The following is a 27672-nucleotide window of genomic DNA, read 5'->3' on the forward strand; positions in this document are numbered from 1 at the left end:
ACTGGAAGACAAGATATAGAGTATTAACGTAATGGGTCAAATTTCTTAGTCCTAGTGAAGAGAGTGGAAGTCGTGGCATTGGCTACAATGGGATTAGGAATTGTCCCGAGGGCTAGATTTTCAGTCAAATCTCAGTGAGACGATGTGAGTCTGCAAATACAATAACTACACCTGCATTTTTTTGCTCTCTGATTCGCAGGTGTAAATAGGAGTATTTAGTTATCTAACAGCAGACTGAAGCTCCAATAAACCTCAGGTCCAAAAATATGGTTGTAATTATTTACTGACGCAAACCTACATCTGCAAAGAGAATCCAGCACTGAAAACCAGACCCTGTAAGAATTGCTTCTGCTATTACTCGAAGTAGTGAATGTTCCAGTTAATATCTCCAAGCCATTTTTCTGTTGCCAGGCTGAACTGGCATTTCTGTTGGAAGCACCACGGTTTTGGATGAGGTACTTCCAGATGCACATTTTGGCGAATGATGAAAATGTCGATTCTATAACAGCGGATTTTATGGGCCTTCAACATGCACAATGATGTAGGCCACAGATACAAGAGAGGTTGCTCCACAGTTTGTCTTATCTGTTGTTTTCCATCATGGATTTAAAAAGACCTCTCTTTTAATCTCATCTTCCAGTTCTAGTTGATCAATTAGCAGAGTTATTAAGTCTTTGTCTGGGAAATAGGGTAGGTATATTATGCACACCCTAGCCAGAGTCATACATTCAGAAGCCTCTGAATCACTGAACTTTGTTTATATTTGCAATATTTAGCTCTTACCTTATATGCAATTCTTAATGCTTACGTAGAACTTTACAAATACTAGGCCACTTATACGGAGGCTGGTGTGGGTAGGGGTAAATGACACTTCCCTGCATCAGTGAAGACCAGTGGAAGGGGGTCTTCCTACCTCCTCCAACCCACACACACTAAAATGGAGTGTAGCTGCAATGGCAAAAGCAGCAGGATGGGTTAGCCATCCCAAGTACATGCCTTGGTCTATATGGGGTGCCTAGGTTGGCCTATGGCTACAATCTATTTTTAGCACATTAGCTTGATCAGAGCTAGCATGAGTATGTCTCCACAAGCTGGGAATCCCACTGCCAGCTCCAAGTGTGGGCATGCCCTGAGATTCCTTCCAGGGGAAGCCATTTTAATTGTGTTCTGACAGCAGCAGAAGGGATACAGAGAATCAGAGCAGTCCCCCATAGGGTGACCAGATAGCAAGTGTGAAAAATCGGGATGGGAGCGGGGAGTAATAGGAGCCTATATAAGAAAAAGCCCCAAGTATCGGGACTGTCCCTATAAAATTGGGACATCTTGTCACCCTAGTCCCCCACCACCCGATCTACACACTTTTTCCAGCTAGAACTGCTGGCTTTTGGGGCAATGCCCGTTGCTCACCACGCCAGCCTGAGGGAAGTTGCAGCCACTTTCCATCGCAATCTCTCCCTCCCCATCCTCCCTCAGCAGACTTTCCACTTCAGCCACCCTCTCCTGGGGGTAAAACTAGCCCATTAACTAATTTACCAACATTTACATTACAAACATTAACTAATATCTCTTCTCCTGAGAGCCACTGCACAGCATTAGCAAAACTTTATGCTGGAAAAGGTATCAAGGTTGCTCAGGACTCTAACTTCCCAGTCAATCATTTCATTTGGCGTTATGTATTATGTTTATTTTTGTTTCCCCACTGATAAGTATATAAAAAAACCAAAGCAAGCAGCATCTCCACATGCCTCTCTGTTGACTCTTTGATCCCTGAGAGAAACGTGCAATTATTAGAACATTTATCAAATAATTATGATCTAAATGTTGGTAATTAATGCCTCTCCTTGTCCTTTCTCTTCCTTTAATTTATGTACATATTTGTTTCCTAGGATTTGGCTATGGCAGCTGCAGTAGTATAAAGTTACTTACCTGGAGCAAAATAATAAAAGTCTTTGGGGAGATGCCACTGTGAAGCGAGCCAGGACTAAGGGAAGCAGAAGTTCAGAAAGATGTACTGAAATGAATCCAAACAAAACATGCTCACACCAGCGTCTCAGCCCAGAAGGAGGCAGGTGGCAGCCATACATCCTCCTGTTCTCCAGCTACCCACTTCCTCTTGTGGTCATGTTGCATTTGAGTTTCTTCCTGCCCTTGCAAGCCAAAATCTGAAAATACTCCTTGCTGCCCTGTGCTTGCAGTTTCTGATCCGGCTTGCACACAGAAGAATTCAACCACAGCTTCCTAGATTCCAAGTTTATCCTGCTTCTGTAATCACTTTCCTCTCCTTCCTTTCCAGGGGCAGTTCAGCACTGAGAGGATGTGGGCAAACTAAAGGGGATCGAGAGAAGAACATCCCGAATGATTAAAGAGGTGAAGAGTCTGCATAAGGTAATATTAAAAAATTGGGTAAACAATGAATTGGGGGTAATACGACAATTGTCTACTAGTATTTTTGTTTATTTTTTTTATTTGGATTTCAATAACTAAAAAGATGCCTATCAAGGGCTAGAGGTGCCCTTACACATCATTAACAATGCACTTAAATCTCAGAAGTATCACAATAATCAGTTCAACAAGAGCTTAGCCAACAAGCCACCAACAAAAACTCTCTTCCACCTATTCATCATCTAAAATATACACACTCCTCTCTTTCCAAACACCCAGGCAAACAGATATCTTTTGCAATGTGCGCAGAAGGGCACCAAATTCAAACTATTTCAAACCTGGGAGGTTGGGTGGGGGAAATTCCAGAGAACGCCCCGGAATACTGGTATCGGAATGCACTAAAAACTCAGAAAGGAGAGCAATTGTTGAGTGTGGTAAAGGAAGGTATAACGGAGTAATGGGCTGGATTAAAGAAAAGGGAAATTTAGTGTAAATATATATAAAAAAAACAATCAACAAGAAATCTATCAAAATTTGATATGGAAACTAGTGGGAATATGCTTGGGACATTTAAAACTAGACCAGGAGCTTGGAAATATAGGGCTGATTCGCCATTGCCCTGCACCTTATGTTGTCATTGTCACCTGCGCAAAATGCGTGCAAAAGTAGATAAATAAATATTAAACCTGAATGGTAACAATTTATACCCACTTGGAGGATTAGGCTAATAATATGTCACATGTGACCGACAGGGCTTTTTAAAATTTCTAATCCATAGATTGTATTGTGATTGCATCGCGAGGCAATAATAGCAACAGACTGCTAGCACTCAGGGGCAAGGAATATGTCTGTGTGTGTGTATATATCAATTGATCGATGATAGATAGATAGATAGATAGTGTACTTGCAAAAAAGCCATATTACTCTATCCCAGTGAATGCTTCACATAAGCACTGAAGTGTACTCATATGCATTCTTGTTGCCCCTTGTGTCAGCTCCTGCATGATCCAGCAAGAGAAGGTGACATATTACTTTTCAATATGGGAAGATCCAATTGGAAGTCTAAAACACATCAAGAGTTGAAATTATGGACTGCACTTAAACCACAAAAAGCAGCTAGTGAAACAAGACAAGCAGATGCTGTTCAGACTTTTGTTATTACACTCCACAGTTCCCTAAATGGACATTTAAAAAAAAATCTTCCACGCTTAGTAGGCTAAGGTATGAAAACACCACAGTTTCACACATTTACAGCTTCTGACCAGCTTGCATATGTATTCGTCACTCCTGACTTTGTAGTTTCCCAAAGAAATATGAGAAGCCAAGCCAAAGTATATAGCAAAACTATTTGTTTGCTCAGTGAAGATTTGAAGCAATTATGTGGTTCAAGAAATTTTGCTCACAGAGAAGCACATTTTTTTTAATCAAATTAAAAAAAAATCTTGTTTGGCAATTTGAAGTTATTACTGGATTCACTACGGCTTCAATAGCCATGGCTGCTTACAAAACAAGATTTAACTGAAATGAGGGGATCCAATGAGAGCCCAGAGTCCAAAAGTTGATCACTTCCAGAGTACAAATTATTGGTGACATTTCTAAACACTGACTGACAGCTGAAGCCAGCACACATTTCCTGTACGACTTCAGAATGTTGTTATGGGTGGAAGTGGATTTTGTAACCTTTCAACTATACTCGGAAAAAAATATCATCTTTCAGGTTTTCGCTCACGTCCATTTTTTCTGTTTGGATTATCCACAGAGCCAGTGTCCACTCAGCACAGATAGCTAGATTCTGATCTCTGTTACAATATTCCAAAACCTAATTCTGCAAAGGGCCCTTATGTTTGCACAGTGTTCCATTTCCATCAGTGTGTAAGGGGCTGCCCATATGGACTGGCCCTAAAATCTGCACTAATCCCTTGGTCTTCATTGAGTTGCACTCCAAATTAATACTAGGGTAACAGAGCAGAATCTGCCCCATAGTCTGCATGTGAAAGAAGAGCATTTAGGATTGTATTTATATACTGTTCTCTTTGGAAACATGCAGTGAATCATTCTGATCAAATGTTTGGTATTTATTTCAGGCTGCAACTGTGAGCTTTTCAGTTCAAGGACTGTGTCTTCCTATGTTGAAAGTGCCTAGAACATAGTCAACACTACCAGAATATAAATAATAACTAATAACAAGACACCTATACCTTTGTGTAAAGCCACTATACCATAGGATGTATGCGAACATCTGATCTGCAACCTTTTGTGTCTGCAGCAGTAATTTAGCTCCAGCTTCAGGGCTCTGAGCAATTGTCCTTCCCCCATTGCTGTTCCAAGAGAACAGAATTCAATGCACTGCAAGTTACACTTCGTAAGATGAAAGGAAGACATGTATGAGAAGTCAAGGTCAATTATCTCAATGTGGGTCAGCTCAGCTGCTATTAGAATAACAAACTGTTCAAGGTGTCGGGCCTGATCATGCAATCGTTTCATGTGCAAAACTCCCATTGACACCAAAGGTAGTTCCACACATGGAGGGACTGCAAGATCAGGCATCTAGCAATGTTTTATAGTTTAAATGGACTATTCTTCACAATGCTTTAATGGGAAAATACATTAAGCAGAGTAATGCACATTTAAAACAAAGCAAAACAATCCCCTCTCCTTCCCACAACCAATAGACGCTAAAGATTCCAGCAGCCTCCTGCCATGAAAGAAAGCCTGTACACATGAAATGTGATTAGTCAAATTTTGCCTACAGTGTTGTGTAGGGTGACCAGACAGCAAATGTGAAAAATCAGGATGGGCGTGGGGGGGTAATAGGAGCCTATATAAGAAAAAGACCCCAAAATCGGGACTGTCCCTATAAAATCGGGACATGTGGTCACCCTAGTGTTGTAATACACTATAAGTCCCCAAAACGCATGTTGAGGAGGGTGGAGAGGGTTCACGTATATAGTCTTGATTCTGTGTATAGTTGGTTGAATTGTTTGTTACAAATAATATATCCAATAAATGTATCCTAATGAAATTGGTCACTGTAGTCAGCCAACCCTCAGCCCGAGCTCGGACATAGCCTTTTCCAGTCTCTGACCCTCAGTCCCCTACAAGAGCCCCAACTCCTGGGTGAGCTCACTCCCAGCGTCCTTTCTGGGTGTAATTACTTCACTTTCTGGCACGGCTCCTCGGGTCTGGCTACAGGGCACTGACGAAGAATAGATGTCCAGAGTCCTTCTCAGGGCTGCAGTATCTGTCGGTCCTAAACAAGGGGGAGGGGGAAAAGGGGAGGAAGGGAAGGATAGTCACTGCCTCAGGCTGGGATCCCCTGGCTGCTGGGCTCTCCTCTTGGGCAAACTCCTCCAAGTCTGTGGCCAGTCTCACTTTCTTAAGCTCCCCTTCTTCAAGTAGAGCAGGCTCTTCAGGTGTGCCTAATTGGCGTTGCCTGTATGCAGGGATACACCTTAGGTTTGCTATCATTGGGACACGGGCATGTCCCATCACAGTCACCTAGGTCATATGGTATTGTTTTTGCTCTCTGTTGAATGACCAAAGCTTTATAAACAGGCATATTTTTTTCCTGTCTGCAAATATCCATGAGCAGTCATAATAGTTCAGTAAATGTATTGTATGCGTATTAAACAGAGCTTTTAAAAATGGCTATGAAACCAGTTTTGGTGTGAATAATTCTTGTGTTTATTCACAGTAGTATTTGCAATAGTTTTTCTTGCCATGAACAAATTTGCAAATACATTCTCACTCCTCGTGAGAAGCCAAGTAAAAATTATTGTGAATATGAGCAAACCAAATCATTGGGTTTTAGTCACAACAATATTTGTGAATGCTGTTTTGCTAGCTCTAGCTAGATATGTAATGCCATAATGAAAACAAGAGCTGACTGAACAATATAGGAAGTGGTTTCTGGCTATTCTAACTAATAAATACAATCCACTGAGAGTTGCAGCTTATTTTGGGAAGGCCTTTAAGGGGGAATATGACTGGTTTCATTTTCCTAAAAAGGGACTTAACTATGAAAAATTTGAGAAATATTGACATAGTTGAGTTGAGAAGCACATTATTCATCTGCTCAAAAGGTTTTAGTTATCCAATCAGCAGGAGTTGGTAGAGGGCAGAAACAATGCCATGTGATGTAGATACCCAATCACACATCACAAATAACCAATAGCAAATAGATAAAGCAAAGAGTTTACAAATAACCCACTGGCTTTGTTTTGTTAGCAAAGACTTTTGAATAATGCATACTTGGTAGAAATCAGGATCAGGTCTTAAAAAACGTACAAACAAGATTAAAAAAAGCTATCCTTGCTGAATAGTTTATTTGCAATGAATAATTCAACCAACTCTAATAAAAACCTCTAAATTTGAAAATGCAGAATTTGTTTTACACAAGTGAGTCACATAGTGTTATTTGTTCACTGACGAAAGCCATCTCCATTGAATTCTAAAATGTAACGTTATCACTAAACTAACTGGGATGCCGAGCAAAATGCATTTAGTTGCAAAATCCCCTCTGTTCTCTTCATACACAGCCATGCACACAAAGTAATGAGAGTTTCAGCATTTCTTTCCTTCAAAACTACATCTACATCTGTAAGCAGGAAGGAATGTTTGAGAGGTATTACTTATAGTATTCTCTAAAATAGAGCTCTACAGAATTTTTACTTAGCCAACCTGAAGGTCATTAAAACTTTATCAACCAACAGGAGTTAAAACAATCCTCAAGGACAGACATGAAAATAATCTCTTCAAAAACATCTACAGGAATGAACAAGATTTCTAGATATTTACATATTCTTTTGTAACATCCATTCTTCATTTGCTTTTTAACAGGTGAAAATTAATTATAAAAATGAAAATTTCCAAATAGTATTTTAATGAAAAGTTAGAAAGTTTAACTTGTGTGAGAGCATTGATAAGTTTATTACTTTTGAAGGAGCTTTGAAGTTTGCCTTACACAGTACTCAGCATTTAGAGACATCTTTGATCGAAGTGTTATTTTAGCAATTATCTTCTCTTTTCTTCTTCTAGAGGAAAAATAATTAATTCTGTTCTATAGCTCACAGCATATCCTCTTTTAACACATATAGGAAGGACAGATTCTGGAAGATTACGGTCGATATATACAGGATTGACAACCAATAACTCATCATCTTAGCGGATGTGTGATGACTGTTAAAGAAAATTCAGTTAGACAGAAATCAAATTCTCCTTCTTAACCTTTAGGTAGATTTTTGTTCCCGTGTCTGTGAAAATAAAAAAAAATTAAAAAATGTTCAATCAAAGGAAAAATAAATATTTCAAGTGCTAATTCAAGAAGTAGAAATATTCTGTGGTTTGGATAAACCAATGAAAAACATGAAAATCATTAACAACTTTGTTTCTATGACATTCTTCACAACTAAAATGAAGGAGAATATCATTCATCTGTTTTGTCTGTGTGTTGGATTCTTTATCACTTTATTTTAGCAAAAGCAAGAACAATCTTTTTAGTGTTCACCTGGATCTTAGAGGGAGAGAGTAGAGACCAGTTAAGAAGTACCAGTTAAGAACCGCACATTTCAGAGCTGCCTTGGGATCCAAAATTTCCCAAATTTTAAGGATGTTCTGGTTCTTCTCACAATAGAGAGACAGAAGCCAGACATAAATCATAGTTAAGATTTCTGGGGTCTTTCTACCAGGCCTTTGGACCTCTATGTTGACCAGTAATGTCCATTTTTTATGTAAAAGTCAATGTGGGGATCATTTTTACAACTGCTCTCTTCCCTTTGTTAGGAATAAATTGTCTAGGGAGGTTGTAGAATCTCTACCATTGGAGATTTTTAAGAGCAGGTTAGACAAACACCTGTCAGAAATGGTCTAGATAATACTTAGTCCTGCCATGAGTACAGGGAAATGGACTAGTTGACGTCTCAAGGTCCCTTCCAGTCCTATGATTCTATGATTTACTCTATCAGCAACTAAGGGCCTTGACACCAGACACTTTACTGGGGCTCATCTGAGGCAGTTTAAAAAAGCTTTGGGATCTAATCTGCTAATCACCCAACAATAAGGTGCTTTACAGGAAACTATTTCATTGACAAAAATTAACTTTCACAAGAAGAGAACAAGTCACAGGGCTGGAATTGAAACTTCACAACACTTCACAGTGCTGATAATAGATCTTGACAAAATAAAAAAAATACGGCAGAAAAATGAAATCACAAAAAATAAAACTAGAGGCAAAGTACATGAATGCTGGGTCTCTCGGAGCTCATTCTAAAGTCTGACTGAGAAAGTTTTCTGCAAGGAAGGGTGGCTATTGGAGGCCCCAGAGCCCACATCTGCCTTCTCCCATGCAACTCTGCCTATTAAGAAGATAAATAGCTAGGGATATCGCTTTACTTATTGTGTGGGCTGCACTTTATGGCCAAGATAAAATGCTAAAAGTAGATAGGAAAACAGGAGCTATTTCTAACAATGAGGCTTTTGTTAGATTCTTTCCTAACTATACACGGAATTGGTGAACAAAGGCACACATTTTAAAAAGTCTGGAACTGTAGTACGCCTTGATTTTTCAATGAGGCACAGAGCATCTTTCAGAGCACAGGCTTCTCTCCTCACCACCTGTGGTGGTCAGTGATCACTCAGTGCTTAAGGTGCCAGCAAGAGCTGTGCTTTATTCTTTGTCTGATTCCAACTGGCTGTGCATAACAATAAGAGCTTCACAATGCCCCACCCAAACTGGGAAGCTAAATCCTTAAAGTCCCAATACCGCACCTTCCCTTCCACATATAGCTGGTCAGAAATTATTAACCTATATGACTTTTCAATGAAAAATGTCCTTTACACAAAACCAACATTTTGTCCAGGAAATTTCAGCTTTGACAGAAAATTCTGATTTTTCCACTTTCTGTTAAGAGTAGCTAAGTGACGTCTCCCCAGCTTCCCTCTTGGCAGACTCTGGTCAATGTCTGCCACAGGCTTTCCAGGAGGGCTGCTAAGGCTGAACACCTTGATCCTCTGCCTCCCTGAGTGACTTCCTTTGCTTGGCAAATTCTAATTCTTTTCCCAAGGGTTAATTCTGGGTCTTCAAATAGTCTCTCTCTGATTTTGTTGTTCCAGATGCCAACCATGAGCTGGTCTCTTATCAGGGACTCATTTAGCGTCTCCAAATTGAAAGATTCTGTGATTGATCTAGTGCCAATCTTCTATGGTTTCACCTTCCCTTTCCACTTCTGGTTTAAAAACATCACTCTCATATGTTTCATTGTTAAGTGGAGCGCAGCACTTCTCAAATTTCTGTACTACCGTTTCCTAGGCAGCCTCCTCTCCCTGTGCTAACTGAAAATTATTAAACACATCAAGGGCTTCAGAACCAGTGACTATTTTCCTTTTTGCTGCCATCCAATGCTTGTAGATACAGAGTAAAGTGCTGATTACACCTTCTCCAGTTGTCTTCCATATTTCCAAAGAGTTTCAACTCTGCTGGGGCTTTTAAGTGCTCCATTCCTCCACTAAGCATATCTTCTTCGTGTGCTGTACTCCTTGCACCATATGCTAGTCAGTGATCACTCAGTGCTTAGGGGCTGTTTGCCAAAGCTCTGGGGGATTGGGGGGTGTCTGGTTCCAGCTGACTGTGCATAAAAAGAGCACTCCACCCAGAATCTCTGTCTGGGAAGCTCAGTCCTTAAAGGCATGGCCTCCAACACCACACCATTCCTCAGCTACACCTCATTTACTCATTAGATTAGTAATCAGCAGATCACTCCCTGGGAAAAAACAAAATGCTAACAGAAGGACTGACTGAGGAGGCCTGTTGACACCAAGGGAAAGTAAAAGTGACCAAGGGCACAGATTCAAATGGACTCATTTCGATTGTGGGTATTGCCAAATATTTAACGTGTCAATTTTTTTAAAGGAGGTTCAAATCCAGCTTCCATTTTTATGGGGCAATTTCTCTGCTAATGAAGTATTCCAATTGAATCCATGGAACTGCAAGGCAAAGCAGAACTGAGCCCAGAATATAAAAGATAATTTTATACACAGCTGAAAGCAGAACCCTCTGGAGTGAAATGCAGCCACTCTTCAGCAGTGCACAGTAACACAACTGTTAAGGGCAAGAAGTGAAGACGAACAACATATGTCATTGAAACCTCATGGGATATTCAGTTAGGCAAAATGTAGGCACCTTAGTAGAGGAAAAGAAAAAGCATATAATAAAGACAAGTGGTAAGGAGCTTGGGAAAATATCTCATCCAAATGTTAGCAATACTGTCTAGCAAAAGCAAGTCCTCTTCTCAGCATGCTGGGAAGTCAGTTCTATACTGGCTGAGAAAAAGAGCACCCGAGCGCCATCTACTTAATCATCCTACAGCCTCTGTGCAGTACCTTGTGTTTTCCCCATAACGCCTTCTATCCAAGTAGTGACCAAGCCTGATCTATCTAATGTGTGACAAGATAGGTCTCCCAAGCTATGAAAGCACTGCTATGAGATTTCTGGTACTTCTTATTTCAGGGCAAGCCGAAAATACTGCAAGAAAACATTCTAGCAAGTTGCAGCATTCCAGCACTTGTATTCCTAGCGAGAGGCAGGAAGTAGGGAAGCAATGGAAAATGAAAAATAATGAGGGGGGAAAAACATTTTGCCTTTTTTCATATCTGTGCAAAGGTTTGGGTCAAGCCTGATTTCAATATGGGGTGAAGGTTTGGGCATCAAGTCTTATTGGGGGCAATTCCACCCTCCCTTATCCTAATTGCTCATGCCATACTCTTCATGTTTAATTCTCTCATTAGTGCTTCAAGGTCTTTAGGGATTTCAGCAAAGATGACTATGTTATCTGCTGATCTGATGTGGCTTAGGTGCTCTCATTTATCATGATGCCCTTTTCCTTCCTATTCAAGGTTTTTATAAACTTCTCCAAGTGGCAGGTGAATAGTTTCAATGTGACAGTATCTTCATGTCTAATTCTGTTCTTCAACTTGATCTTTTCACTGTCCTTGTCAAGGCTTAAATGTCACCATGATGCACCATTCACATGCTCTGGGATTCTTATAAATGGTTCTTCTCCTTTAATGCTTCTAATGCTGACTGAGTCCAGGTTTTCTGTGTGTACACTGATACCATTACACACCTCATTAAGGGTATGCACCTGCTCTCATTGAAGCCAATGGCAAAACTCCCATTTACTTCAATGAAAGCAGGTTTGGGTTCCATGTGCCTAAGTATGTATGCCAGCTGATAAATTAACTTTCAGACAAAACTCAAAGAGGCAGGAAATGTTCCAGGAAAATGCTTTGCCATTTGAACTAAAGGAGGGTGTTTGTTAATTAAAGTCAGCAGACACTCTTCTGTGTATAAACCACAGTTCTTTTGTTTATCCATTTCCTAAACTTGAAAAGAGCTAAACTAAGATACACACTATGAAGATGTGAAATACATCGGAGCTCCTAGACTTTTTCATATAGTGAAATTTATGAGCTGAGAGGCACTGTTACAACATGAGTCATAATCACTTTTGGTAAGTAGGTGGATCTCATTTGAAATGAATGGAAATACCCCCTGAATTTGGCACAGTATTGGGTACCAATCAACTAATGAAAAAATCATAACAGGTAAATGTTTTACAGCCTTGGCTCATGACTTGATGTGTAATGTCTCAAGTGCAAACTTTAACTCACCTATGTAGTGGTCATTTACTTTGGGTGAGACATATAAAATGTTCTTTTTCATAAGAGGAGGTATGGGAAGTACGCAAAGTACAGTAGGGTGTACACAAAGGAACACGTTTCCACCAAGAGCCTCTACATTTTTGGGCTCCCAAATTCAAATCTGGGTTGAGGCCTCTCTGAAAATGTGAACCACGATGGTTTTCCAGTTTGTCTGAGCTGAGCTGCTGCTTTTGCCCATCTGTCAGAACACTCCCCTGAATCCTCTGGGACTTCATCTTCTGCTTTGCATCACAGGTCTTGTCCCTCCCACTGCACTCTCCAGCAAATCTCTGATGCACTTCAGTGGTCCAAGATCATTCCACTAAAAGTACAAATGAATTAGGCCATATGTAAAGCTGGGATGAAAAAAAATCAGGATTTTTTTCTCCACATTTTAACTGTTTCTTTTTTATATTGAAACTTCAATTTTTTAAAAAAATTGACAACATTTTCTGAATAAAATATTGTTTTTGACCAGCTCTCATCTCTTCAAGTCTGACCTATGACCTGCTACATCTTTCCTACTCTAGTCTTAAGCAGAAATCACCACTTTTGCCAATTTACACTGTGGTGTCATGCTGTATATTAATGTCCACTGACGTCTGGTTTGAGACTACCAAACTAATTTCACTTATGATGACCTAAACCAGTTTGAACTTTGGCCTCCAAAATTGTCCCCTTAACTTAACCCTCTGCCCTATCTGATCACTGCAAATAATGTGCCCTATCTGACAGTCCTTAATTAGTTAAACTCCTACTGAGCCCATGAAATGACTTGGAATTTTGCCTAAGTTAAAAACAGCTGGATTGGGCCCATTTTCTGTATAATAGCAGGTTGTGCTAATTAACTTAAAACGGTCTTCAATGTCCTATACAGGTGTTTTGATTTCATGTGCACAGCCACTTCATTAGGATCACATCATAACTGGGTGGGGGAGGGGAAAGCATTCATTTTCAGACAAATGACAAAATAGGTAAATACAGAAACCTGCTTTATGCTAGACAAGACAGCAGCATTTGACCATCAGCAAAGATTCACATTCCCTACATTTTCCTCTGTCAAGGGACTTCCTTTTTTAATCATTTTCCACTGTTAGAGTCCAGTAGAACTGCAGTTATGATGCCTGCACAGTGCGCCTTTTCTAGCAGCACAGTGCTTATTATGAAGTGATTCAGATCTCAGTTGCACTAGGAAGGGAAGTCTGAATCTTAACCTTTGTGATGAGAATGATAATTACCATGGAGAGCAAGAAACAGGTCTTCATGCTCTCTGCCAGTCATACACTTTGCTAATGATTTGATCAGTGCTTTGGCATAGCACAAACTTGCAGAAGGACACAGCTTGGCTTTCCTATTATGTTTTTCTTAACAAAAGCTGCTAAAATATCTTCCACTTTACTAACAAATACCCCCAGAAACATTAAAAAACCCCACAAATACGAAAGTACAGTGCATTGTCTCTATAATGCTCTCTGCTATAAGATTACATTTCATACAAGGTTATTGTACTTTGACTATCAGCTACACTGATCTTCCCGGGAAACGCACTCAATTTTAATGTGCACTTCACCACAATACACAGATTCTCTGGCTCCTGAGAACAGACTAATTGAGAGGGTGTGCTGTATTACAAAATGTGATTTGCCTAAAAAGGAGATTACCATCTAGCTCATTAATTTTACATTCCCATACTGGGCTCCTATTGACGTTATCACAGTGCTTTCTACAGCTACTTACTGCAATTGCATAAATACACACAGATCACACAGCCATTAAGGTGATGAAAAGATGAGTTATTATTTATTTATATTACAGTAGTGAATATAGACCCCAGTGAAGACAAGGACCGCTTTTCACTCAACCCTGTACATATATATATAGGAAGACATGATTCCTGCCCTAAAGAACTTACAATCTAATTAATCTGAAATGCTACAAGTGGAATGTAACAAACAATTGGAAGGAAGGAGGGGGGAAATAACAATACGGACTTGTACTTAAGTAGGCCAAATATATACAGCTAGAGAGTTCTGAGAGTATTTTTTTTATAGGATATATGAAAAATATAAGTCCATCTACCTAGCAATTAATTAGCTGGCATTTCCTGTAAGCAACATGGTAGACGTGGCCATTGAGGAGAGATATGAAAGAGGAGTGGCAGGTGAGAAAGCGTGATGGTGGGAGAAGAGGACAAATGGCTGATGGAGGCTGGTTGGTGAAGCCAATGGGGGCAAGTTTGACATGATAAGATATAAAAGCGTGTAACAAGGGAGATACTACAATACATTGGGAAGGGCTATGATAAGTTGGAAAAGGCCTTGAGTAGAACCCTGGGTTCACTGCAGTGGAGATGGTGAAGCAAGTGGAGCCATTGTGAGTGTGGCTGGGTCAAGGATCGAATGGACAAGCCAGGAATATGATTTTTTCAGCAGTGTTTTGAATGGACCTCAGGAGAGCAAGGTGGATGTCAGGAAATCCAGACAGGAGGTTGCCGCAGTCAAGATGGGAGATGGTAAGAATTTGGATTATTTTTTATAGGCAACTGAAGTACACTAAATCTAAGTCTCTTTCTTTGTATATGTAAACAGTCAACAGGAATGTAATGAGATAGATAACAGAGAGAGGAAATATACATATTACAAAACTATTTTTCACATCTATAACGGATGATTGTGTGGTTCTACAAATACTACAACTAGTTTGCTGTAGAATAGTGTAGGGTATAACCGATACTCTAATTTTTAAAAAGCGTGTACATGTAAAAGTCCTGCAGTCAGTTTTTGTTTTTCTTGCCTCCTAGACTGATTTCAGTCAGGTGAAGAAAAGAAGCAGCTGAGTAGATGATCTTAAAATTTTTTGGCCCTGAACCTGACAGACATGGCCAAGTTTAATTACTGACCCCGACAGCTTAAAATTCAGGATGGCTTCGAAGCAAATGTAACTTTTATTACAGAACAGTTTACATAATATAGGTATCTAGGAAAAGCATGCCAAAAACCAGGGGTTGTATCCAAGAGAGAGCTTCTTCTGCCATATGAATAGTAATAGTGGGCCAAATTTTGAAGTCTTTGCTTAGTTTTATTCAGTTCCTATTCCGGCAGGACCCATCTTAATTAAAGACTGAGTCAAAATTGAATAAGAATTTCAAAAGCTGGTTAAATAATAACAATAATATTGTGGGCCTATGTGGGGCCTTCCAATCAGGGACCTCAGAGCGCTTTGCAAATGTTAATATGTTGGTCACACAACAGGCCACTGACATTGGTAGGGATTACTATCCCCATTTTACAGATAAACTCAGTGAGGTAAAAAAGTTAAGTGATTTGTTCTTGGTCACATAGTTAGTCTGTGAAATAGTAGGAAACAGTACCAAGATTTGAGTCTGCCAGTTCTATGATTTAACTGCTAGATCATGTCTCTTTGCCATTAGATTTATGATATAGCAGTGTCTAGAAACCCCAACTGAAGCAGGGTCCCATTGTGCTGTACAAGCACATAGTAAGAAATGGCCCCTCCCCAAAGAGCTCAGAACCTAAATGGAAAAGACAGACAAACTGTGGGAGAAAACACAGAGGCACAGAGAAGTCCAGTGACTTGCCTGCCGGAGGCAAGGAAGGAATAAACCCAAGTCTCCTGGATCCCTATGCCAGTATCATATCCACTAGTCTGTCTAAAAATTAAGGGAAGAAAAGTTATTACCTTAGATTTACTGATTGAGAGTAAGTCTCTGAATCAAACCAAAAGAGTCACAAGATTCAAAAAGGTCATATAGATTAGAGAGATATAGCAGAACTAACGTGCACACCCATCCTTCTGCCTCCTCCTCATTATTGAAAAGCTCTTAGGTACCTGACTCTTCTGGAACATGAAAAATACCTGTTGGGTGTTCAGGCCCTGAAAAATGTTAAGCTATATGTTGTTGTACTGGACCATCAGCAGTGCTCGTGTTTTCATCATGATGAATGTGTAACAAGAATTCAGTGGCCTGATTCACTCCAGGGGCTGAACCAACTGTTAGGAATCCAGCTGAGACCAGAGGTTTGCTGTAGATGAGACAGTGGTAATGCAAGATAGTGGTAATGCAATTTCCATGCTGAGGAAAGAGGTCGGCAGTCAGCCAGCACAGCCCCCAAAATTGGACAATGCTGCCTGGGGAAAAGCAGTGACAAAGGCAGACAGGGGATCACTGATTCAGTGCACCCCGGCTGCAGCCTCTGCTGATCTATTCAGAGGAAGAAATTGAAGCTGCTTTCCTTAGGTGACAGTGTTGCCAACAATCACAATTTTATCATGAGTCTCATGAAACCTGGTGTTTTAGCCCCAGAGTCTGGAGTCAAGCAATTATGTAAGAATCTCAACTTTTTTTTTTAAGGTAAGTTTCTAGCCCTTATGGTTTTTGAGAAAAGCTTTAAAACATGACTCAAATGTAACCTAAAGGCTCAAAAACCACAATGGAAAGAAAAAAACAAAATTCTATCATTTTTAAGCCAGCCTCAGGATTCTGGCATGCCTGACACATGATTTTTGACCTCTTAGGGTTTGCAATTTAAGGTGAGAGTGTTGGTGAAAATATGGCAGCCTCTCCTCTCCGTCAAAGGATAAACCCCTTTTGGCAGCCCTGGCTGGCAGAGGGATGTGTAATTTTAACCACTGTGAAGCAGCAGGGGTTAATCCAACCCTTGGTGTCTGTTGTTGAGGACTCAGCATTTACTTACCCTGGATGGATTAAAAGGATTCTTTATTCTAGCCTCTGCTAGGCTGTCTCTTCTGCTCATAGAAAATGACATGCAAAAATCCATAAAATAAACTCAAATGTATTACCTGCTAACTAGGCTCTCCGTGCCATATTAAGAATTCTATTTCGCAGGCATCAAATACATGTTTTTAGAATTCTTTAATGTCAAGCACAGACATATAATCCAAGAGAAAAACAAAAGGGAAAAACAAGTAGTATCTGCTAACAGCAGCCATGTTCAGATAGCAGCCACATGGTATCTCCTGCTGCCATGTGGTAAACAGTGCCTGTTTAACCAAAACTAACAATGAAAACTTATCCCCGTGTAGTTTTTTTTCTCCATATTGTTAGGGTGCCTTTTAACGTGAGTGTTTTCTAATCTACTTCAAGCATCCCCCCCCCTTAAATTGTATTATTATTATTTATAACACTGGGAAAGGTTAGGTCATATTTTCACAGAGTTCTCAGAATCACATTTTATCTGCTCAGATGTTGACAACAACACGGTTTAAACTCACTGAACTGGATTAAATTAATTTTAGGAAATGGAACCACTTATTCACTGAAATAGCAATTGATGTGCAATCTCATACAGAAGGGCCAAACCAAACCCCCAGATCCAAACACTCCTGAACTTTCAGGCTATTCAGGATCTGATCTTGGGAGCTGAATTTTTCAAATAGGCTGACAGACAAAGGGTAAGAGGGACAAAGACAAAGAAATATAGAGACTTGAAGTGACCTGTCCAAGGTCACACAGCCGGTCAGCTGCACAGCTAAGACTGGAACCCAGCTTGTTAGAATTGCAGACCTGCACCCCAGCTACTGGACCAAACTGACTCTCCAAAAGCTTGGATACTGCACCAATATCTTCATAGTGGGCAGAATCAACACCATTGACAGGCATAAAGTATAGACTGGGCTCTGAACTTTCTGCCCTGAGCCCCTCCCTACTGCATATGTATTTATGTTTGAATGAAATACAGAACATTAAGTATCAGAGGGGTAGCCGTGTTAGTCTGGTTCTGTAGAAGCAGCAAAGAATCCTGTGGCACCTTATAGACTAACAGACGTTTTGCAGCATGAGCTTTCGTGGGTGAATACCCACTTCTTCAGATGCATCTGAAGAAGTGGGTATTCACCCACGAAAGCTCATGCTGCAAAACGTCTGTTAGTCTATAAGGTGCCACAGGATTCTTTGACTTGCATCTGAAGAAGTGGGTATTCACCCACGAAAGCTCATGCTGCAAAACGTCTGTTAGTCTATAAGGTGCCACAGGATTCTTTGCTGCTTCTACAGAACATTAAAATATTCTCCATTTGGAGATCCAGGTTTAGCTACACTTACAATGAAATCCTGGCCCCAATGAAGTCAATGGAGTTTTGCCATTGTCTTCAATGGGGCCAGGATTTCACTCTTAGGGCTTTTTGTTCCTGATAGCAGCTGATTCTTTCATTTACTTCAGGTGGTGCTAGAGAGCATTGGCTTCAGGTACTAACTAAGGCAATATTGGTGGGGGATGGGTGGGTAATTACACTTTAGTACAGGAAAGGAAGAAAGATACCTCCCATGTCTTCCCTCACTGATGGTTCTATGGAAAGAAAAAAGAAAAATAATGTTGGAGGGGCTATAATTTAGCTCAGAAAGAGCACTCAGGCCATCAGAAGAGGAGTTCTCTCCATTCTTGAGTCTGCTCCCACTGCCAGAACCAGATGGAGTTCTGAAAAAGAATTATAACCTTTATGTTGAGAATAGTCATTTTGTCCACTTAGTATGATGTTCTGACAGCACCAGCCATAGTTTTCTGCTTGGTGAGTTGACAAGAAGTCTCTCCAAAACTAGAACAAAGAATGCTCCAGAGATCTGACAGCAGGGAGGATTTAAGTAACAGCAGGCCATCATCCTATTCAAAACCATTTAGCCAGAGTAGTTTACTTTGTCTGCATGTCCAATTTCCATCAGTCAAACATGTCAACAGACCATAAAGGTTTAGGGGTTTCTCTTGTTTATTTTGGGGTTTGTTCATCTGTTTGTTTAAAACAAAAACTCTTTTGAAACATTTCCAAAAGCAGGAAAAAATTTACAGAAGCTGTTTTAAAATCTAACCAGCAACAAGTATTAACACATTTGAAAATAATTGTATTTGTCTTATGATCCTGGATTTTATACTCCTTAGTTTCTCTTTCAATCCGAGTGACATCAGAACCACTCCATTCTACCTCCCTACATTTGTTCTCCTTGATTATGCTACTTGCTATATCCCACACAAGGAGAAAAACCATGAACCCACAGCTGAGACTTCTCAGATCTTAGGCAGGAAATGTGTATTTTAATAACATTTTTAAAGGAAAATCCTATTGCTATTTTTTTTCTCTTACCATACACACAAGTATTTAACTTTTAGCAAAACCTTCGCAGTTTACTGTTAGGTGGCTTTGAACCAGTAAGCCAGATTTTCTCACATGAGCGTAACACCACTGAAGATAAATTAGCAAACCTGCAACTTTTGTCCCCAAAGTTTTGGGGAGTAAGAGTTTCTCTGTGGCCCACGTCTATGTGGCTTTTTCATGTGTGAGAAGGCGTCTGCTGACAAGACAGGCAAAACATCAATATTAAATCATTTATTCACTGCATTTGGCCTTTTTTTTTCCTTTCTGCTTGTGAATTATTCAAAAAAGAGTCCTAATTTCTATTAACATGTTTTTCATATGAAAGTATTTGATTAAAATTGATTGATTATACAATCACATCACATTCTGAGGGTTCATGAACTATTCACTACATATATGTCTTTGCCTAGTCTGTATTTGTCATTCATGGTGTGAGATTTTTCACCTGAGCCATATGGTATTGGTTCTGCTCTCTAACTGGAAGACAAACTTTTATAAACAAGAGGAGGAAAATTAACAAGAAGGCCACACAAATATTTCCAGCAAGAACCTTCAAGTGAGCACAGATTCACTTAAGTATTTGTGTGACTTTTGCTTTCTATAAACATTCTTGTGAATAAAAGAATCGCACATACAGAAATTAATCAAAAACAAAGAGAGTTGGAAATGCCATAGAAGCAAGGGTGTCCATTTTTGTTCCAGTGTCCCCATCTGTAAAATGTGGATAATGATACTGAGCTCCTTTGTAAAGCATTTTGACATCTACTGATGAAAAGGTAATAGGTTATATAATAGGTAAGTATTTATTTATTGTTATAATTATTATTATTAAATTAAACATTCATGAGTACTTATTTGTAGTACTCACCCAGCACTAGTATTGACTATGATATGAGGTTGCCTTGGGAATGGAAAGGCTAATTTAAACAAAACAACGGACTTTCATACTCAGAAAACACATTCACAAAAGCATCTGAGGCCTTGTCTACACTACAAGACTATTTCGAATCAACTTAGTTCGAATTTGTGGATTCGACCTTATGAAGTCGAATTTGTGTATCCATACTAAATACACTAATTCGAATTTCTGAGTCCACATTCACAGGGCCAGCGTCGACTTTGGAAGCGGTGCACTGTGGGAAGCTATCCCACAGTTCCCGCACTCCCCGCTGCCCATTGGAATGCTGGGTAGAGCCCCCAATGCCTGCTGGGGGAAAAAATGTGCCGAGGGTGGTTTTGGGTAACTGTCATTATTGAACCGTCACTCCCGCCCTCTCTCCCTGAAAGCGCCGGCGGGAAATCTGTTCGCGCCCTTCTCTTGTCAGTTACAGCGCGTACGCCACAGCACTGCGAGCATGGAGCCCGCTGCGATCATCGCTGCACTTATGGCCGTTGTCAACTCCTCGCACCTTATCGTCCACCTCTTCCACAGTCAGCTGCTGAGAAATCGGGCGAGGAGGCTCCGGCAGCACGGTGAGGACAGGAAGTCACAGAGTGGCGCAGACCTCTCACAAAGCAGGGTACGCCGCGCCGTGGAGATCATGGTGGCAATGGGTCAAGTTCATGGTGTGGAACGGCGATTCTGGGCCCGGGAAACCAGCACGGACTGGTGGGACCGCATAGTGCTGCAGGTCTGGGATGAATCACAGTGGCTGCGAAACTTCAGGATGCGTAAGGGCACTTTCCTTGAACTCTGTGACTTGCTGGCCCCTGCCCTGAAGCGCCAGGACACACGGATGCGAGCAGCCCTGAGTGTGCAGAAGCGAGTGGCCATAGCCCTCTGGAAACTTGCAACGCCAGACAGCTACCGGTCAGTAGCGAACCACTTTGGCATGGGCAAATCTACCGTGGGGGTTGCTGTGATGCAAGTAGCCCACGCAATCATTGAGCAACTGCTCTCAAAGGTAGTGACTCTCGGAAACGTCCAGGACATCATACATGGCTTCGCCGCGATGGGATTCCCAAACTGCGGTGGGGCTATAGATGGGACTCACATCCCTATTCTGGCACCAGCCCACCAGGCCAGCGAGTACATTAACCGAAAGGGCTACTTTTCAATGGTGCTGCAAGCACTGGTGGACCATAGGGGACGTTTTACCAACATCTTCGTTGGGTGGGCGGGCAAGGTTCATGACGCGCGTGTGTTCAGGAACTCTGGTCTATTTAGACGACTCCAGGCAGGAACTTTCTTCCCGGACCACAAAATAACGGTTGGGGATGTGCAGATGCCTACAGTGATCCTCGGGGACCCAGCCTACCCGCTAATGCCCTGGCTCTTGAAGCCCTATACAGGCGCCTTGGACAGAGAGAAGGAACTCTTCAACTACCGGCTGAGCAAGTGCAGAATGGTGGTGGAGTGTGCTTTCGGACGTCTTAAGTGGAGGTGGTCCCACTGCAGAGCTTACTGACTCGCTCGGACATCAGCGAAAAGAATATCCCCGTAGTTATTGCTGCTTGCTGTGTGCTCCACAATGTCTGTGAGAGCAAGGGCGAGACCTTTTTGGCCGGATGGGAGGTTGAGGCAAATCGCCTGGCTGCTGTTTACGCTCAGCCAGACACCCGTGCCGAAAAACTATCCCAGCGGGAAGCGCTGTGTATCCGGGAGGCTTTGAAAGCAAGTTTCCTCGGAGAGCAGGGTAACCTATGACTCTACACTTGATTTTAAGAGAAGCTGATCCTGGGCCTGTGTCTCTATGTGTTGAGTGAGATCTGCGGTTACATACCCCGTTCTCCAAGTTTCCCCCACTTCCAAAACACGTTTTTAAACAAATTAAATGGAACAGTTATTTTTAATAAATCTTTCCTTTACTTTGCATTTCTGTTCAGGGTTTGAAACATGGATGCATACTGTGCTGGGTACGGTGTGCACTGATGTACAGACCGCTTGTACAATACAGGACGGACATCCTCCTGCTCCTACATAGGTCTCTGGGGTGGGGGACGGTTTCAAGTGGTTGTGCATGTAGGGGTGGGTTTGCAGGAAGGGGCGAGTGGTGCCGTCTTTGCATACGGAATTGGATGCAGGCTCTGGGCTGTGGGTTTGGGCGTAGGAAGGGGTGAGGGGTGTGGGGGAAGGGTGAGTATCTGTCCGTGGATGAGGGCTCTTGTTGGGGCTCAGGGCAGCAGAGAGGATCGCGCCTACGGTGGAAGTGCATGGTAAGGGCAGCATGCCTTAACATTAGGGGGTGGCAGGCGCTAGGACCGTGGACAAGCGTACACATCACAGAATGACCCGGGGCAGCATACACCACACAGAGGAACCCTGGTGACTACTGAATGCAGTCTGTGTGTGCCCTGCAGTTGATCCTGCCCCCGATAGTCTGTACCCTGCTAATGTAGGCTATCCCGTGCAATTATAAATCCCCTGCCCCCCCCCCTACATACACAGTCTTCTGACACGAAAGACGTGACGGAAAGAGTGAACAACAGCAAACAGCTTTTATTAATCTACTACATAGTGGGGTGATGAAACTTGGATTTGGGACTGGGTGATCCTGTAAGGGAAGCGCTTCTAAACAGTTATAGCGTCAGAGGTGTGTGGAACATTAGCACTCAGCTGTGGTGCAGTGACAGTTCTCACGGCCCCTACCGCCCCTCCGTCTTGTAATTTTTGGTGAGGGGGGGACAGGACTTCTTGGCGTTGGAGATACAGTGCAGGGGGGCTCTCTCCTCCTGCCTGCGGTCCTGCAGAACATCAACAAGGCGCCGGAGCGTGTCCGTTTGCTCCCTCATTAGCCCAAGCAGCGTTTGAGTCGCCTGATGGTCTTCCTGCCACCACCTATCCTCCCGTTCGATGTGTGTGCGATGCTGTTGAGAGAGGGTCTCCCTCCACTGTCTCTGCTCTGCCGCCTCGCCTCTGGAGCAGGCCATCAGTTCCGCGAACATCTCTTCCCGAGTCTTTTTCTTTCGCCGCCTAATCTGAGCCAGCCTCTGCGAGGGGGATGCCGGGGCAGTCCGGGAAAGATCAGAAGCTGTGTGATGGGAAACAGTAAATGATTTCCTTGAACAGATACATGTTTGCGAACAGTGAACACAGTCTAGTCAGTTTCTCTGAACAAGACCATACAGGGCACCAAGTCTCACGAGATCTCAGGAAAAGTTCGAGATTTCAGAATACGCTCTCATTGGCGGCGCCATTGCACAGGAGAGCGGACAAGCGGGGAGAGACAGCATAATCCGTCTTGCAGACAGTCCTGGTAAGCCTTAAAGTAGATCATGCTTATCAGTTAGTGGATAGCTGTGCTCTCCTGCTAAAGGCAATCTGGAAAGCAGAAAGGCTGAGCCTTTTCCAGCCCCTCCCGCCAGTGCACGGGAAAGATCAATGTCTGCTTGTTCTCTGTGGCCTCCAGCACGTGGCTGTTAAGCGAGGGTCGTTGTTATGCAACCTAATTGTAAACCGTTAACAATAGTAACAATACACTAATTGCCCGACTTAGATGCAGCCTGTCCAGACCGACATCACCCTGAGGCGGGTCACTCGCAGTCAGAGAGAGCGGATGCTACTGGAAGCCCTGCACAGACCAGGACCATATGCAGCAATGCTGGTGGAGGCAATGATTCCTCTCTACATTAGGATGTCCTGGCGCGGAAGAGTGTGCTTCCATGGAGCACCGAATAAGGCACCTCTCCCCAGGAACCTCCTGCGGAGGCTTTTCGAGCTGCTCTCTGAGAGCTTTGTTGAACTGTCCCAAGAGGATTACTGTTCAATCCTATATGTGTGGACCTACTATTTATATAGTTTGACATGTAAAATTTTGTATATAGTATTTCTATTTTTTCTATACCCGTTTTTTAAAAAATAAAAGTTTCCATGTTTATAGCACTTACCGCCTGATCCTTCCCCTGATTCTGAGTCCGGGTTAACAGGCGGGGAGGGTTGGTAGGGGATCTCTGTGAGGGTGATGAAGAGATCCTGGCTGTCAGGGCAAGCGGTATTGTGTTCGCTGTCGCCTGCGCCGTCCTCCACAAACCCTTCCTCATCTTCCCCATCGGCGAACATCGCCGAGGAACTGTCCAGGTACACTATGCCATCCTCAGAGTCCACGGTCACTGGTGGGGCAGTGGTGGCAGACCCACCGAGAATGGCATGCAGTGCCTCGTAGAAGCGGCATGTCTGGGGCTGTGCTCCGGAGCGTCCGTTTGCCGCTCTGACTTTTTGGTAACCTTGTCTCAGGTCCTTGACTTTCACGCGGCACTGCATCGCATCCCGGCTGTATCCTTTCTCTATCATGGCTTTAGAGACCTTCTCGAAGGTCTTTGCATTCCGCTTGTTGGAGCGCAGCTCCGAGAGCACAGACTCCTCGCCCCACACAGCAATCAGATCCAGGACTTCCCGGTCTGTCCATGCTGGGGACCTCTTTCTATTCTTGGATTGGCCGGACTCCTCTGCTGGAGAGCTCTGCATCGTTGCAGGTGCTGCGGAGCTCGCCCCGATGTCCAGCCAGGACGTCAGATTCAAAGTGCCCAGACAGGAAAAGGAATTCAAATTTTCCCGGGTCATTTCCTGTGTGGCTGGTCAGAGAATCCAAGCTCGGACTGCTGTCCAGAGCATCAACAGAGTGGTGCACTGTGGGATAGCTCCCGGAGCTACTAAGTTCGATTAGCATCCACACCTAGCCTAATTCGAGCTAGCCATGTCGAATTTAGCGCTACTCCACCTGTCGAGGTGGAGTACCAAATTCGAACTAAAGAGCCCTCTAGTTCGAATTAAATGGCTTCCTGGTGTGGACGGTTGAGCGGTTAGTTCGAATTAATGCTGCTAAATTCGAATTAAAGTCCTAGTGTAGACCAGGCCTGAGTTAGAAATGCATTTGCACTGATAACCAATGAACTTAAGCATACACTTCTGATTGTTTAAGATTAAAAGTCTTCTAATGAAGATTAATCATTGTGATCTACTTTTAACTTATGTGCACTTTTTATATTATTAATAGTTTTTTTATTCTATCCTGCTTCTTTGTAAATCTGTTGGTTGACCAAATGGCTCATCAGCTATTAAAGATGCAAATGCTGCTTCTCTAAAGTTTTGGGGAGAACCATATTTCAACATACCAGTTGGTTGTATTTCCAGTATACTTCACATCCAGAATAACTCTGAGGACAGAATTTCTGTTTAAAATATTTTTAAAAGAACCAAAGATTGACTCATTGCATGGAGATGAAATTATGTAAAACAGACCCTCAAGCTCACCTTTGTGTTGTGAAAATGTGCTGTTTCTTGGAGGTGGACAGATAACACTTTTTCCCCTTTGTAGTGTGTGGACAAAAATGACAGCTGTACCTAGCACAAGGCATTGCCATCTGTATGTATTAGACTAAGCCAATTTAATTCTTAGAATAATAGGACTTTCCAAGCCGTCAAATCTACAGGCAAAAGAGCAAATATTCTACTTCATTTTTTCTCAGATCCCAGGCATGATTTTTCTTCCCTTTGAAAATTATTGCAATCATTGTAAGTACCAATATAGATATGTTTATTTTGTGAGCACATGCCTTGAAACTGTATTTGAATACAAATGCTGTAAAGGAAATAAGGATAGGCAGATAAGCTCATCAGTCAGTGTTTGAGTCCTTAGAAAATATATTGTTCTCAGTAAACCAGTTTCTATTTAAAATATGTGTGAGAAAGTGAACAAGAAAAGAAGAGTGAGAAATCAGGACGGGAGCTATTTTGTGTTTCATTTCGATCGGAAAATCTGCATGAACCAAATGAGGTTTTTACTACAACATAATTCAATCAATGTAGACGAGTCACACTGTTGACTCTTTTACCATGTGCATCAGAGAATCCACAAGATAGCAAGTCTCGATCCATATTTAAGACCTATACATCAGTCTGAGTTGAATAAGACATCATTCATTAAACAGAAATTAGGAGTAGCTGCCTTGGCCAGATTGCCTGTGGAATTTAAAGAGGATGGGCAAGAATTCTTATACTGCTGAAGAAGTGTGTTTACTGGCTTGAGCAGACTTTGAAGGAATTCTCTTTGCATTCTGCTCATAGTACAGTGTGCAGGGAATTATCCTTATCTTTAAATGAACAAATGCTGAGAATCTTCTACCCTACCAGCCCGTCTCAGCAGAGCAGGATAAATGTGTCATTTTTGTCAACTGAATGCACAGCTAACTCTCTTCACTAGCTTTTTACATGTTGACCGTATTTTCATCTTTATTTTTATTGATTTGTTCCAGTTTGAAATTCTAGTTGGCTTCATAAAGGACAAAGCAAAAGTATTTTCTTGGTATTTTCACAGTGGCTTGTTTTGGAAAATGCAAGATAAATCAGTATTTTTAAAAATATATACTAGTAAAAAAATGTTGGAAGGTGTCAGATTTAGGACAATTTAAAATCCCAGTTTTACACAGGTGCAGTCCTAAAGCACCTTTTTTCTCCATGAAAACATTATTTGTAACGTACAGCTATACATTTTAGCCAGATCCGTGCACAGTTACATTTTAGACTGTTAATTGCAGCAAAAACTACAGTAAAAGTTTCAGTCACACCTGCATTGAAACACATTGATTTCACTCATTCATATCTTTATGAAAAGTGATCCTTTGTGGCTGCAACATTTTCATGTATCCACTCACCCCAGGGGGATAGGGAGAATGTTAAAATAGGAAGTCTTAGGAAAACCCATTTTTCCATGTTAAGTTGCATATTTTCATCTTTCGAACAGCTTAAGGCATTTTTCAGCTCACCGATAACACAAAAATCGCTGTCCAGTGGACTCCAAACTTGACAAGTCATTGATCCTCACCAAAGAAGTGCCTCCTAGCCTAGAATGATGAAGAAAAAATAAAGTTATAAGCAACTGAACTCCCCTCCCCGCCTCCCACACACACACATACATCTGTAGCTATTATACTGGGCAGGGCTAGATGACATACTGGTAAAAATACCTCAGGTCCCATCTAAGCTATTGTTCCACTGTTGCCACGGTAACAACCCCCACCACAGCTCACCAGCAGAGTTGGGACCCATGACTTTTAACACCAAAGTTCACACCTCTACCACTTAACTAAAGATAGGCAGCTATCCCTAGTGGATCAGGCACAGAGATAAGAGGGGGCCATGCTCTTACAAGATTGTTTCCCTATTACAGCTGCACTTCCAGGGAACTATAAGTGCGATTTTTTTGCTTGTGATGTCCTTGCTAATGATGTTAGATACAGGACAGGGTTTCATTAAGGTCTGCTTAATTTTTAGCAGTTGACCAGCAACTATGTGTAAAAGTTATTTTTTAATGGCTTATAACTTTATTTTCAAGGGCTTTTTCCCCCTCCATTAGCGCCCACACACTTTCTCCCCTTGTGGCTCCTATTGTAAGTGGTTCCAGGAGTGACTCACATCTACAGGGCTGCAGGCTCAGTCAGCAGCCCACCAGATGTCCTTTCTCTGCTCCTGTCCTCTAATGGTGCTCAGCTCAGGCGAGAGTAGTGGAACGGATGGATGCCTCTCACCTTCCT

The 27672-nt window shown here is 41.9% G+C and overlaps 1 long non-coding RNA gene across 1 annotated transcript; it reads right to left on the minus strand.

Annotated features, from left to right (window-relative positions):
- Positions 1–6701: 6701 nt before the first annotated feature.
- On the minus strand, positions 6702–27086 carry LOC123365339. Its single transcript, XR_006577533.1, has 3 exons — positions 27055–27086; positions 26905–26982; positions 6702–7634 (listed from the first exon to the last, which is right to left on the minus strand). It is a non-coding gene; the product is annotated as an uncharacterized LOC123365339 (long non-coding RNA).
- Between the last annotated feature and the right edge of the window lie 586 nt (positions 27087–27672).

Source organism: Mauremys mutica, chromosome 2, assembly GCF_020497125.1.
Source record: "Mauremys mutica isolate MM-2020 ecotype Southern chromosome 2, ASM2049712v1, whole genome shotgun sequence".
Classification (NCBI taxonomy): Eukaryota; Metazoa; Chordata; order Testudines; family Geoemydidae; genus Mauremys; species Mauremys mutica.